Below are 11,938 nucleotides of genomic sequence, written 5' to 3'. Positions count from 1 at the left end.
GAGACTCAACCAAATTTCTCCTCTCATGCCTGGCAACCTTGGGTATCCCTGATGCAAGGAAGCCAGGTTAGGCAAAAGGTGCCCATGGAAGGAAAAAAGAAGTAAGAATGGTTATTTTATGGGAGGAGTGATAATATCTGCTCCCTTAACTTGAAAGTTCCCTGCAAATAGATCACAGCATCCATGTGGGTCTGAATCAGTTACAAGTGAACTTCAGCGAAGAGAGAATACATTAAATGGGAAACACAAACGACAATGCTGAGAATGACACCACATATGTCAGATAGATCAGTAAAAACAATAAATGTAAATGGGTTAAACTTGAGTAAAAGATCAAGACTCTCAGATTGACTAAATGCATTCACAGCTGCTCTATATTAGCATGGATGTGGGGACAAGGGCAAAGGACAGGAGGAAAAATAGCTCACTAAGGCAGATATGGGTTTGATGTACATTTGCATAGGCAGCATAGGTCTGCTTTGATTTGAAAGATATAATTCACTCTCTTCTTAAAATATGTTAGCACTTGGTAAGCACAAAATAAATATTTGCTGAATAAATGATCAGCTATCCACAGCAATTTCTTTCATTGAATTTTTATTAATTAGGTTGAACTATTAAATTAGCAGGTTTGCAAATGATCAAATTCACCATTGTCTTATAGTTCAACCTAATATTTTGAACATTTATATATGCAAACACTTCACTGAACTATCTAATTTCATCCTTGCAACAACTCTATGAAGGACATGATTGTATTATGCCCACTTTACAGATGTTGAAACTGAGGCTCAAAGAGGTTAATTATATCATAGAAGTTTATCCAGCTACTGTCAATGATGGGGATTCAAACCAAGTGTGTCTGAGCTCAAAGTCTTTGCTTTTTATTTTTTACTTACTGAACTCTTATTAGCTCCAGTAAATTTTAGTCTCAGATTTTCTAAGCAGATAATTGTTATCACCTACAAATAATGACAGTTCAAAGTTTTTGCTGTTGCCACTTTTCAAATACTACTATGTATTTTTATTTCAGTTGGCCTGATCACCACTTATGATGTTAGTAATTGCTGGCTGAAATGGGACCGTAGGGTTTTCTATTTCATTTGTTTACAATATGGAGTCTCTGGACCCTTGGCAGGGCTCGCGGATTCCTGACAATCCTGGAATTGTGTGCACAACTTTTGTGTGTGTGCATATGCATGTTTATATGGGGAGAGAGTCCATAATATGATTTTCTAAGCACTCCATAACTCAGTAAGCAACCTTACATTTTACAGATGAGAAGTTCGAGGCTTACAGATAGGGAAGGATTTGCCAAAGGTTCTTAGAGACGGAGTCAGAGCCAGGATCCAGGTCTCTTGCATTTCTTCTCAAACTCAAGTTACAGGCTCATGTTCCTTGCTTCCCCCATGAAATTCGGAAATTTATTCAGGGTCCTGTATTTGACGGTAATGCTAATCTCTTGATGTGAGGTGAAGCCTTCTTGGTAGATGCCTTTCATGTCTGTTATATTGTTTCTTGATTATTCAAAATAAGCCCAAGCAGTCCAGTATCTCCTTATCCTGCCCTTCCTAATGAACCGCCTCCAATTATTAGCTGCCTATCCAGGATTGATAACCGGGGGTGTGAAGACACCATGACAGGTGACGGGAGGGGAAAATCATCACCAAAGCTGGCATGCAATGCCAGGATTTTCAGGTATCCTAGAGCTCTGTAGGGATCCACAGACCCCATACTAGTTGCTTGTCAAAGTAAATATTTAAAAGGTCCAATTCATAATTAGGATAAAAACCTGATTATGCTTATTTAGTATTGATTAACAGAGCCATAAATATCAATGTAGTTTTTAATATAAAAGATAAAATAAAAATAAGGATCATAGTATCAGAGACCCCAGCCACAACTCCTTCATTTGCTCAGCTTTTACTGAGTAATGACTTTGTTCCAAAACCATAACATCCTAAATGAACTATGACATTGTTATGCTCCTTGAAGACAGGGATCATGGTTTTCTGGTTTACTGTTGTGCCCTTAGTGCACAGCAAGGTGCCCGGCGCATAGTAGGTGCTCAATAAATCAGAGTCTCAATCTCTGAGTCCATAGCTATTGAATGAAGTAGCCCAGGTGGGAGTGGGAAGGAAGCATGGGGACGAGTGGAGAACTGGAGCATCCATGCCACATCCAGAGCACCATTCTGGCTGGTGGTTGCCATGCAGGAAGGCAGGGTTGGTATCAGCTCACTTGCTGTCGAGGAGCTGCAGGGAGGTGATAACATGGCCCATTACAAATCAAAGAACAAATAAATGAGACCTCACATATTTGGGTAAGAACACCTGGATTCAGAAAAAGGAGAGGCAAAGAGGGAGGGTCTCAGTGTAGTTTGTAAAATGACCAGTGATGGACATGGTCTAGTGCCTGATATACATGGTGTGGTCCATGGACCAGCAACATCAGCTGAGAGCTGGTTAGGAATGCAGAGCCTCAGGCCCCACCCCAGCCCTGTGAATTCAACTCTGCATTTTCAGAAGACCCCCAGGTGACTGGTGTGCACATTATGGCTTGGAAAACATTGGTCCACTTTGCCTCTAAAGGCTTGTGTTACTTTTTTTGCAGTCCCATGAAGCTTTGAGGGAGCAATAATATTAGGCTGAACTGAGTAAAATTGCAGATTTCCAACTACCTGCAAAAATGGCCATCGCAAATGAAATTTCATTTTCACCTAAACTAGAAACCGTTCTGTGCAAAAGTGCTTTAGACCCAGGATATCACTTGCTTCAGAAAGTCTCAGGTTAGATGCTACAAACAAGAGCCCGTAGGCACGACACATGAGTTTCATTTGGTCAACACAGCTAAAAACATTTTTTTTTTTTTCAAATTGGGTATCACCATGTAAAAACTGGAAATTTCACGTGAAATGCAAATTCCTGGTTTTCTTGGAACATTGGAAGGATCACAAGGACTGGGTCTGTATTCCTGAATGTCAGCAAACATCTGGAGTGGGTGGTGGCGCCCCCCCCCCTTAGATAGGGCGTGGGCTCTCCAGTTCCCCTGGGCCCCCATGCAGCCCCCCTCACTCATGTGTTTCCTGACAGGCACCTGCAGGTATTTATTTGCCTGTGGGACCCCTGTTATGTAGTGAGTTTTAAAGGGAAACAAGGAAGGTCACCTTTAAAAGCTGCTCAGTGGAAGGACATATGTGCTTAGTGACTTGGGTCCTCCCATAGGTGACCCTGGTTGATCCAGGTGTTTGACAGATGCCCACCTTCCTGAGAGCCCTCTGCATCTGTCCCAGCTTATGCCCTGTGGCTGATGCTTATTCCGCCTCATTGTCCCTGGGTTAAAGCTACCGAGAATGGTAGAGCATTTCACATAATCATCATCCTTAGCTCCTTACCTACTTCTTCCCTCAACTTGGTGCGTTTACAAAGACCCTTCCTGGAGTGACACCTTTCTCTGTAAATGGAGCTTTCACTTTTGATGTCAAACCAGTCTGCCTACTCATTCCAACAAGAGCTGAACAGAAACCAGCTTCCCTTCTTCATTTAGAGGGAATACACAGTCCAAGACCCCATTTGTTGTCCTTAGTGACTCACCTTGGGGTTACCTGACCTGTTCCGTTATACCAGTGCACCTGGTAAGCCCCTACAAGACATATCCCCCCCAGCTCTGAGTGACACTTTTCCCTCTGATTCAGCCCTACTGAAGAGAGCTCTGCAAACTTCCCCCTACAGTAAAATCACAAAGAGAAGGACGCCACCATGAGCAGCATCTAAGCTGACATCACAGAGGTGGCAAGGAACGCTTGCGGGGGGTTGTCACGGTTAAGACTATAGGTCCTGGCTGCACATGCTGACTCTGACATTTACTGACTAGCTGGCCTTGGGCAAGACATTTTGCATCTCTGTGCCTCTGGTTCCTCATCTGGAAAATGGCAAATAATAGTATTTACTTCGCAAGGCTCTTGTGAAGATTACATAAAATGGTGTCGTGTTTCCCCAACTGGTCTTAACCACCTTCATATCTTTGTGCCGTACCTGTGTCTCACCCTAGGCAATCATCTAGCTACTATTTTTCCCTAGAGCTGACTCACTTTTTACCTTAAAACCTTACTATAGCCTCATCCTAAGGAATAACATCCGTGAAATCACGGTACAAAAGCGGTCAGCTACATTTTTCTATTATGGATCAAAACATTAAATATTTAATGAGCAAATTAAAAAAAAAATGGATACCATCTTGTTCCAATCATTAGAAAAGCACCGAACAAACTCAAATTGAGGGACATTCTCCAAAGTAACCGACCAGTAATCTTCCCAATTGTCAAACTCATGAGAGAAGCCCGTGTGACAGACTGTCACAGATCAGAAGAAACTAAGGAGAAATGAGCACTGAAAGTGTGCGGGATCCCAGCTGGATAAGATTTGGGAACAGAAAATGGTCATTCGTGGGAAAAGTGAAATTCAAAGATCAGAAGAAACTAAGGAGAAATGAGCACTGAAAGTGTGCAGGATCCCAGCTGGATAAGATTTGGGAACAGAAAATGGTCATTCGTGGGAAAAGTGAAATTCAAAGATCAGAAGAAACTAAGGAAAAATGAGCACTGAAAGTGTGCAGGATCCCAGCTGGATAAGATTTGGGAACAGAAAATGGTCATTCGTGGGAAAAGTGAAATTCAAATAAACTGTAGTTTAGTTAATAATTGTACTCAAACTGGACGTGACGTTTACATTAGGGGGTGCTGGATAAGGGGTCTAAAGAAACTCGCTGCACTATTTGGCAACATTTCTGTCTCTATGGATTTGCCCATTCCAGGCATTTCATATAAATGGAATCCTATAATATATGGCCTTATGTGCCTGGGTTCACTCACTTAGCATACTGTGTTCAAGCATCATCCACATTGTGGCATGCAACAGTGAGTCATTCCTTTGTATGGCTGAATATTATTCCATTGTATGGACAAGCTACATTGTGTTTATCTGTTGATGGACATTTGAGCTGTTTCCACCTGTTGACCAGGACAGGTGAACATTTGTGTACATGTTTTTGCCTGAACACGTGATTTCAATTTTTAGTGGGGATAAGGTTTCCCACTGGTGTGATGGAAGGTTTTGGAGCTGGATAGAGGTGACAGCCGTAAAACACGATGAATGTCCTCAATGCCACTAAATTGTACACTTTAAAATGAGAAATTTCATGCTATGTGAATTTTACCATAATTTACTATTTTGGAGAAGCTGTGCTTTGGTGAGCCCAGCGCTTAGCACAGCACCTGGCCCTCAGCAGGTGTATGAAGAATGCTGGCCCATGCTATCATCATTGCTGGACATCCCCATCAGCCTCCTGGCTCCCACTCCATGGGTCTTTCTATACCATCACGTGGCTTTCACCAAGAAAGTTCCTCCAAGTTTGATCCACTCCTCAGCAATGAAGTTTTAGGGTCCCTGGGATAGCACCACTAGAATGCCTTGCTTTGGCATCCAAGAACCCCTGCTTCACGAGGTGTGCACCTGGCAGGTATGACACACCTGGCCATCACCTCCAGCTACGTGCTCAGAGCCACACGGAGTGGACATTCAACAGACACTAAACTGGTTACTTGTTGACTGAACACCAAACCTGCATCAGCAGCTTCTCCAATAAGCCTTACCTCCTCAGTAGACTGGAGGCTTTATTTACCCGAGATGCTACCCTACAATTTGCTGGTTAAGTCGCAATGCCTTGAAACTGTTCATTTGATTTTATAATGCTCACTCCCATTTCCTCAAAGTACCTTGGGATGCGTTTTGGTGTTTGAAATGAAAGCGAAAGGCCCGATTTGTTTTGAGATTTTCATGGGGATCCTACAGAAAACTGGAGACACTCTAGCACATCCCAGATGAGGGAAGCATGTTTCTGCTCGGAGCTGACCAGTTGGGGTTGGTTTTCTTCCTGATTATCAGGGAGGTCTTCCTCTTTTCCTTGTCTGTGTGGGGATGGATATTCTCCATCCTCTGCCCCCAGGTCCCTTCTCCACCGTTCTCTGAACTTCTCTGGGCCCCAGGAGGAGGCTAACCTCTATGGATATCAATAGGCTCCTTGTCCTCTGGCTTCTGATTGGGTTTGGCCAATGGGAGGCACAAAGGAGATGAGAAGGAGGAGAGAGAGGGGGCTACATGCCATGCCAGTGCTGTGGTCTGGAGAGGTCTGCATTCCTCCTAGCACAGCTTCTGCTGAGAGCTCCCCACACCCCATCCTATAGCCCAGAGGGCTTCGGTAACAGGCTCCCTCCCCCTGCTCCATCAGTCCTGTGGTGGTCATCACTCCCTGCTCCCCTTGCTTGTCCCTGGATGCTTCACTCTCCCTTGTTGGCATCTTAAACTGTATCCTTAAATAACGCTTTCATTACCCTATCTTGGAATCAAAGCATCACAGCTACGGTGTCTCCCGTGTCCTGCTTGGACCCTGGCTGACAAACTTTCACCTCCACTGCATCTTGGGTCTAGGGACGAGGAAATAGCAGAAGCAACCTCAATGGTCAAGGGTGTAGCACGTCTACACGGATGATCCTAACGGTGATCCTCATTCTTATGAATAAACGTATGGAGCACCCAATAGGCACCAAGTATTTAAGGGTCCCGATAACCCAGTGAAGTGGAGTTATCCTCATGTTTACAGAAGAGGGAAAGGAGGTTTAAAGAGAGATGAAATAGCTTGCCCCAGGTCACAGGGTGAATGAGTAGCAGTGGCTGGATTTGAATCAGGCTTGGATGGGCTCCAGAATCCTGCCTCCTTGCTGTCACCTCATATCCAGAGGAGTCTCGCTCATCCATGAGCCGATGTCAGGGCAAGTCAGACCCCTGTGCCTGGGAGAAAAGCCTGCTGTCTCCAAGAAGGATGTCAAATCCTCAGTTTTGGATCACCTTCTGGAGCTGAGATGCATTCAAACCATACCAGGGCTATAAAGCCCAGCAGTGGAAAACGGGACCCAGGAAGATATTCCAGGGACGAACCTCAAGCTCATTTCTGAATTCCTCAAGAGGCCTGGAGCCTGTTCTGCTGCTGACAGAGAGAAGTGTCGCCTGCTCACTGCTCAATGCCCCTGATGTAATGAGCACCGCAAAAGAGGGCTCGATTGGGATGCTAAGCAGCCGTAAATGACATTGTCACCAGCCTTCATAAAACACAGTGACTCACAGCCCTAATTAAAATGCTGAGGGAAAAATGTAAAGAAAGGCTGCCATGGAAAACAGTGACATTCTGCTAAACTGCAGGATTATTTCTTCCAGGAAAAGCAGTGCTCATGAGCGTGTGTATGTGTGTGTGTGCGTGTGTGCGTCTGCGTGTGTGGGGAGGGGGACGGAGATCAGGAGGCTGAATGTTATTCTCGTAAGAAACTTGGGAAAATTTAACCCAGAGGAAAGCCTAAAGCTATTCTTGCCACCCAACTTATTATGAAATATTTAAGCACAGCGAATTGAAAAGAATAGTACAATAACAACTATGAACTTCCAACTAGAGTTGACGACTCTTGGCATTGGCCATATTCACCCTGCTTGTTCTATCTGTCTGTCTGTTCTGTCTATCTATCCATCTATCCATCCATCTGTCACCTCTCTCTGACTTCATCTATCTATCTATGCTACTATCTGTAACTCTCTTTCGCTGAACCATTTGAAAATAAGTTGCAGATGTCACGATGCTTCAGCCCTAAATTCTTAAACATGCATATCTTAGAATAGAGACAGTCTCCCACAAAACCCCACAGTACCATTGTTGTGCCTAAGGAAATTAACCATCCTTTGCAAAATGTCCCCAAATATTCAGTTAATGTTGTGTTTTAAACAACGGCAATTGAAGTAGTAAATCTAATCCCTACTGCTCAGGAGAGAGAAGCCAATCTGCCACATGGCAAGAGGCCATCAAGAGGTTCTTGAGCAGGAAGATTTTTGGCTTCATGGGGCTGGTTCTTGTCATCAGAGTCTCAAGATGAAGTGCACAGAGCACAATGCTTGACTTAGACACCAGTTTGCAACCAGACCAAAAAAAAAAAAAAAGCCAGTCTGTTTATGCCATTTTGTTTTGAAAAAGAGCCCCTCCTCAAAACAAAATCTCCACATGATTTCATCCCATGTAATCACCCATTCTAACTACAAAATGTGGCTCCCAAGGACTTCTTGTTGTTTCTGAAATGCAAATGCATCCTAAAAGCCCACTGAGCTATCACCGGGCAGGAGAGTCAGAAAGAAATCTATAATTTCGGAAGGCAAGTCTTGAAGGAGGTACCCTCCCTCCCCCCAGAAATCCTGTGCATTGAAGACAGTAGTTAAGGAAACATTTACCTACACGTAGGAATTTTGCATGCTTGTTAAAAAAAAATAATCAAAACCAATAAAAATATCAACCCAAAACATCCATCCTGTCTCATTGTTTTATACCTTGCCTGGCGAGAAATAAAAGGATTTTATTTTAGTGACTACAGTGATACTAGGAAAGAAATGACAAATGAAGGTTTTTCCAGCTAAGACTTATCTTAATAAACTAGTACATAGATGTTATTGACTCTTTTCATTACCTGCATTCTGGTTACATCAACATAATTGCTTTCATTTTCCTTATTGGATATTGAATATTCAGAGTTATGAGACTGCCTTAAAAATCCAAAGAAAAAACATGCCCAAATATGTCAGTTGCTATTGAGTAGTATTTTGATTTATCCCTCTGGGTTCCATTTTTGTGCTTAAAATTCCTGTAATGAAATACAGTACGATGAGATCCACATGGCTATTTTAATGACCAAATAGGATGGACTGCCCACACCATGTACCCCATTGCATTCTAGTTAATGGCAAGTTGGTCCCTTTCTTGGACACCTGAGCTACTGGAGGGTAGGGACAGTGTCTTCCGCTTCTTTATGCCCTAACTTCTCTCACGGGTTCTGGCACAGTGCTGGGAGCTCGGGGCTTGTTTGTTCGATGAAAAAGCAGCTGTCTAGACTCTCTTTCATGATCAAGAAATCCCCTAGCTGAGAAGCACCGACTGCTCACCCACAGCATCTGAAAGTTGCCACGCTCCCTTCTTCATTTCAACCTGGAAACAGGTTCCAGAAAGGCCCACCTTTTAAATCCCCAATTTAGCTCTCCTTGAATAAGGAAGGGATTCCGGAGTATTAGTTAATGCTGGTGGGCCACATTTCCCAGGAGAAGCGGAGACACTTTTAGGGACGCCCCTGATAATCTGTGGAATTTCTTTTAGGTGCCTTTAGGGCAAGACTCCTAAAGCAGCTCGAGTGGCCAAAAAGAAGACCTGTGTTTCCTGGGAACCCCAACTGAGAAGAGGTGATCTTGTGACAGGAGGGGACAGGACATGGAAAATCAGCCCAGGCTGGAAATGGGAACCTGACCCCTGCAGACGGCCCTGTGTTTCCAGTGCTCACAGAGCAGGCTTTCTTCAGGGATTGTCAGCAGAAATCAGGAATGCCAATTGATGGACGAGAATCGGGCAAATGTGTGTGTCTGGATAGCCACAGAATGTTAAAGTGGAAAAGATCTTTGAGGGGTTGTAAATGGAAAATGTCTTCAAGGGCCGGGCAGGTGACATAAACAATATTTAATGGTGGGGGTTTGTGACCTAGAGGTTAAAAAAAAAAAAAAAAAGAAAAGAAAAGAAAACCAGACCAAAATGAAACCCTGTAGGAGTCCCAGCCAGACAGAACGTATCTGCAGGTTTCCGGATGGAGCTGCCTTTGAATGCTAACAATCGTTTCACAGATGAGAAAATCGGGGCCGAGTGAGGGCAAAACGCAGGGTCCACATCAGCTGGCTAAATGGAGGGGTCTCTCTTTTGTGCATTTCTTTGCTTTGTGCTGACCATTACCACGAGCCTGATGCTGTCCCCATTCCAGAGTTCCACATATACTAGCTCACGCTGTGTGCATCCTCTGACCAGCCCCATGCAGTAGCTAGAAACCCCATCTTATGGATGACGACACCTGCGGTTCAGAGAGGTGAACTCACTCACCCCCGAGTCGCAGAATCCACAAGTGCTAAGGCCTGGTGTAGATGCTTCCCCAGAGGACATCCTCTTTTGATTCTCAGTGTGGCACTCTGCCTTTCAATCTGGCTGCACCTGACCCAGTTTGGCACTGGAGACCCTGGAGACCCTGTCACTGTAGTGGGGCGGGTTGCTACAAATCAGAAGCCTCCCAGCGGTGATGCTGCCTCCTCCTAGAAGCCCGACGCTGATATCCCCAGTCATCCATACCAGATGCCGCGTTGCACTGCTCTCTGTCCGCACAACCACCACACCTGGTAACGAGGCTTGTTTGGCACCCACTGCCCGGCCAGACCGCAGGCTTGGTCAGAGCAGGGCTCACGCCGCCTGGCCCTGGGCATCTGCCCTTGGGGTCCGGCACTGAGTCTGCCATTTGACACTCATCGTTACACATTTGACAAACATGCTGACGTCTGCCGCAGAGCCACACATAACTGCTGCTCGTCTTCGGCTCCTCGTCACTAAATACGCCTGTGCCTGTTTTACCCCATTAGCTACACTTGTACTGGGGACTTAGGGGTAATTTCTGTTGATAGATCATTTTTATTTAATAGATTCAAGTAGACTCAATTTTCCTGCATTGCTGGGTATTGCTCAGAGGAACAGGCATGTGAGTGACATAAAGACGCAGGACTTGCAAGTGTTGGTGGGGGGGGCTGACTCAGCTGTCAAAGAGCTCAAACCAATTGTTTCGGTGAAATCAATGGTAGTTAGACAGGGTTTATTAGTGTCTGTGGTTACTTGGTGCCTAGAGTTTTAACCAATAGGTCACTTTTAAATGAAATCCCCTCTCAAAGGACAGATGGATCAGCCAATGGGACTAATGCCCAACGTTACACGGGGACACAGGGATGATGCGCAGCAAGGTTAAAGTAGAAGGGGTCCTGCTCAGTTCCTCCTGAACAATCTGACAATAACTGGGAGAGAGAGAGAGGTAATTAAATTCCTTTTAGTTTGGAATCTATGGGGCTTCTCTCTCCTGGAGTAAACATGTTGTTATCATAATGGAGCACTGGGCAAAGAGTCAAGACACTGAGGTTCTATCCCAGCTTTGTCGATACAGTGCTGTGTGACTTTCAGCAAGGCACTCACCTTTTCTGAGCTCAGTTTCTCCATCTCTAAAATGTGGGTGATGGACAAGAGTGGAGGGCATTAGAATCTGCTGGAGAAGTCTTGTTAAGAATACAGAAACTTCAGGTCTCCCTTGGAAACACTGACTTGTTAGATCTGGGTTGGGATTTGGCATCTCTGCTTTTAACTAGAACCTTGGTGGGTTCTGATGGCAATAGGCCACCAGGCTGATGTTTGGCATCTTCTGGATTAGACGATGTCTAAATGCTATCACATATGAGAATGAGAAAAATGGTCAAGTCTACAGTCATTGCAACCACTGTGTGGTTAAACATACAAACCCACACTGACCTGTGTGGTGGGAAGCATGCCCCTTTGTTCAAACAGGCCAGGTGAAAATTGGTCCTAAAATGCCAAATTCAACTTCTGCACATTCCAGTTTCCAATAGGAAAAGGTCCCCAGTTCTAATGGGCACAGATTGTTGCCAGTAACTCTCAACCACATTCCAAAGCTCACCAAGACATGCAGAGACCCACAGAAACTGAATGACGGGCAATATAGAGAGTCTTGTCATAAGACACCCCCAAACATACCCCCAAGAAGGTAGCACAGCGAAACCTGTGTGTGCTCACAATACCCAGGTGAACCAACCCTAGGTCTTCCCATGTCCTAGGAAACCGGCATCCCCACCAGTAGGAAAGTTTTGGGAACAACTGTCCAGTTGGTACCTTGGACAGCGTCTTGAGACTCACATGCAGAGACCCTCAGGGAGCAGACTACCCCACCACACCACTCCTAGCTTCTCACCCTTTCCAGCAAGGTCTTTCTCTGTGG

The sequence above is a fragment of the Halichoerus grypus genome, chromosome 13 (genome assembly GCF_964656455.1).
Source record: "Halichoerus grypus chromosome 13, mHalGry1.hap1.1, whole genome shotgun sequence".
NCBI lineage: Eukaryota > Metazoa > Chordata > Mammalia > Carnivora > Phocidae > Halichoerus > Halichoerus grypus.
The sequence above is the reverse complement of the archived record's forward strand: the minus strand, read 5'-3'. Positions refer to the sequence as shown.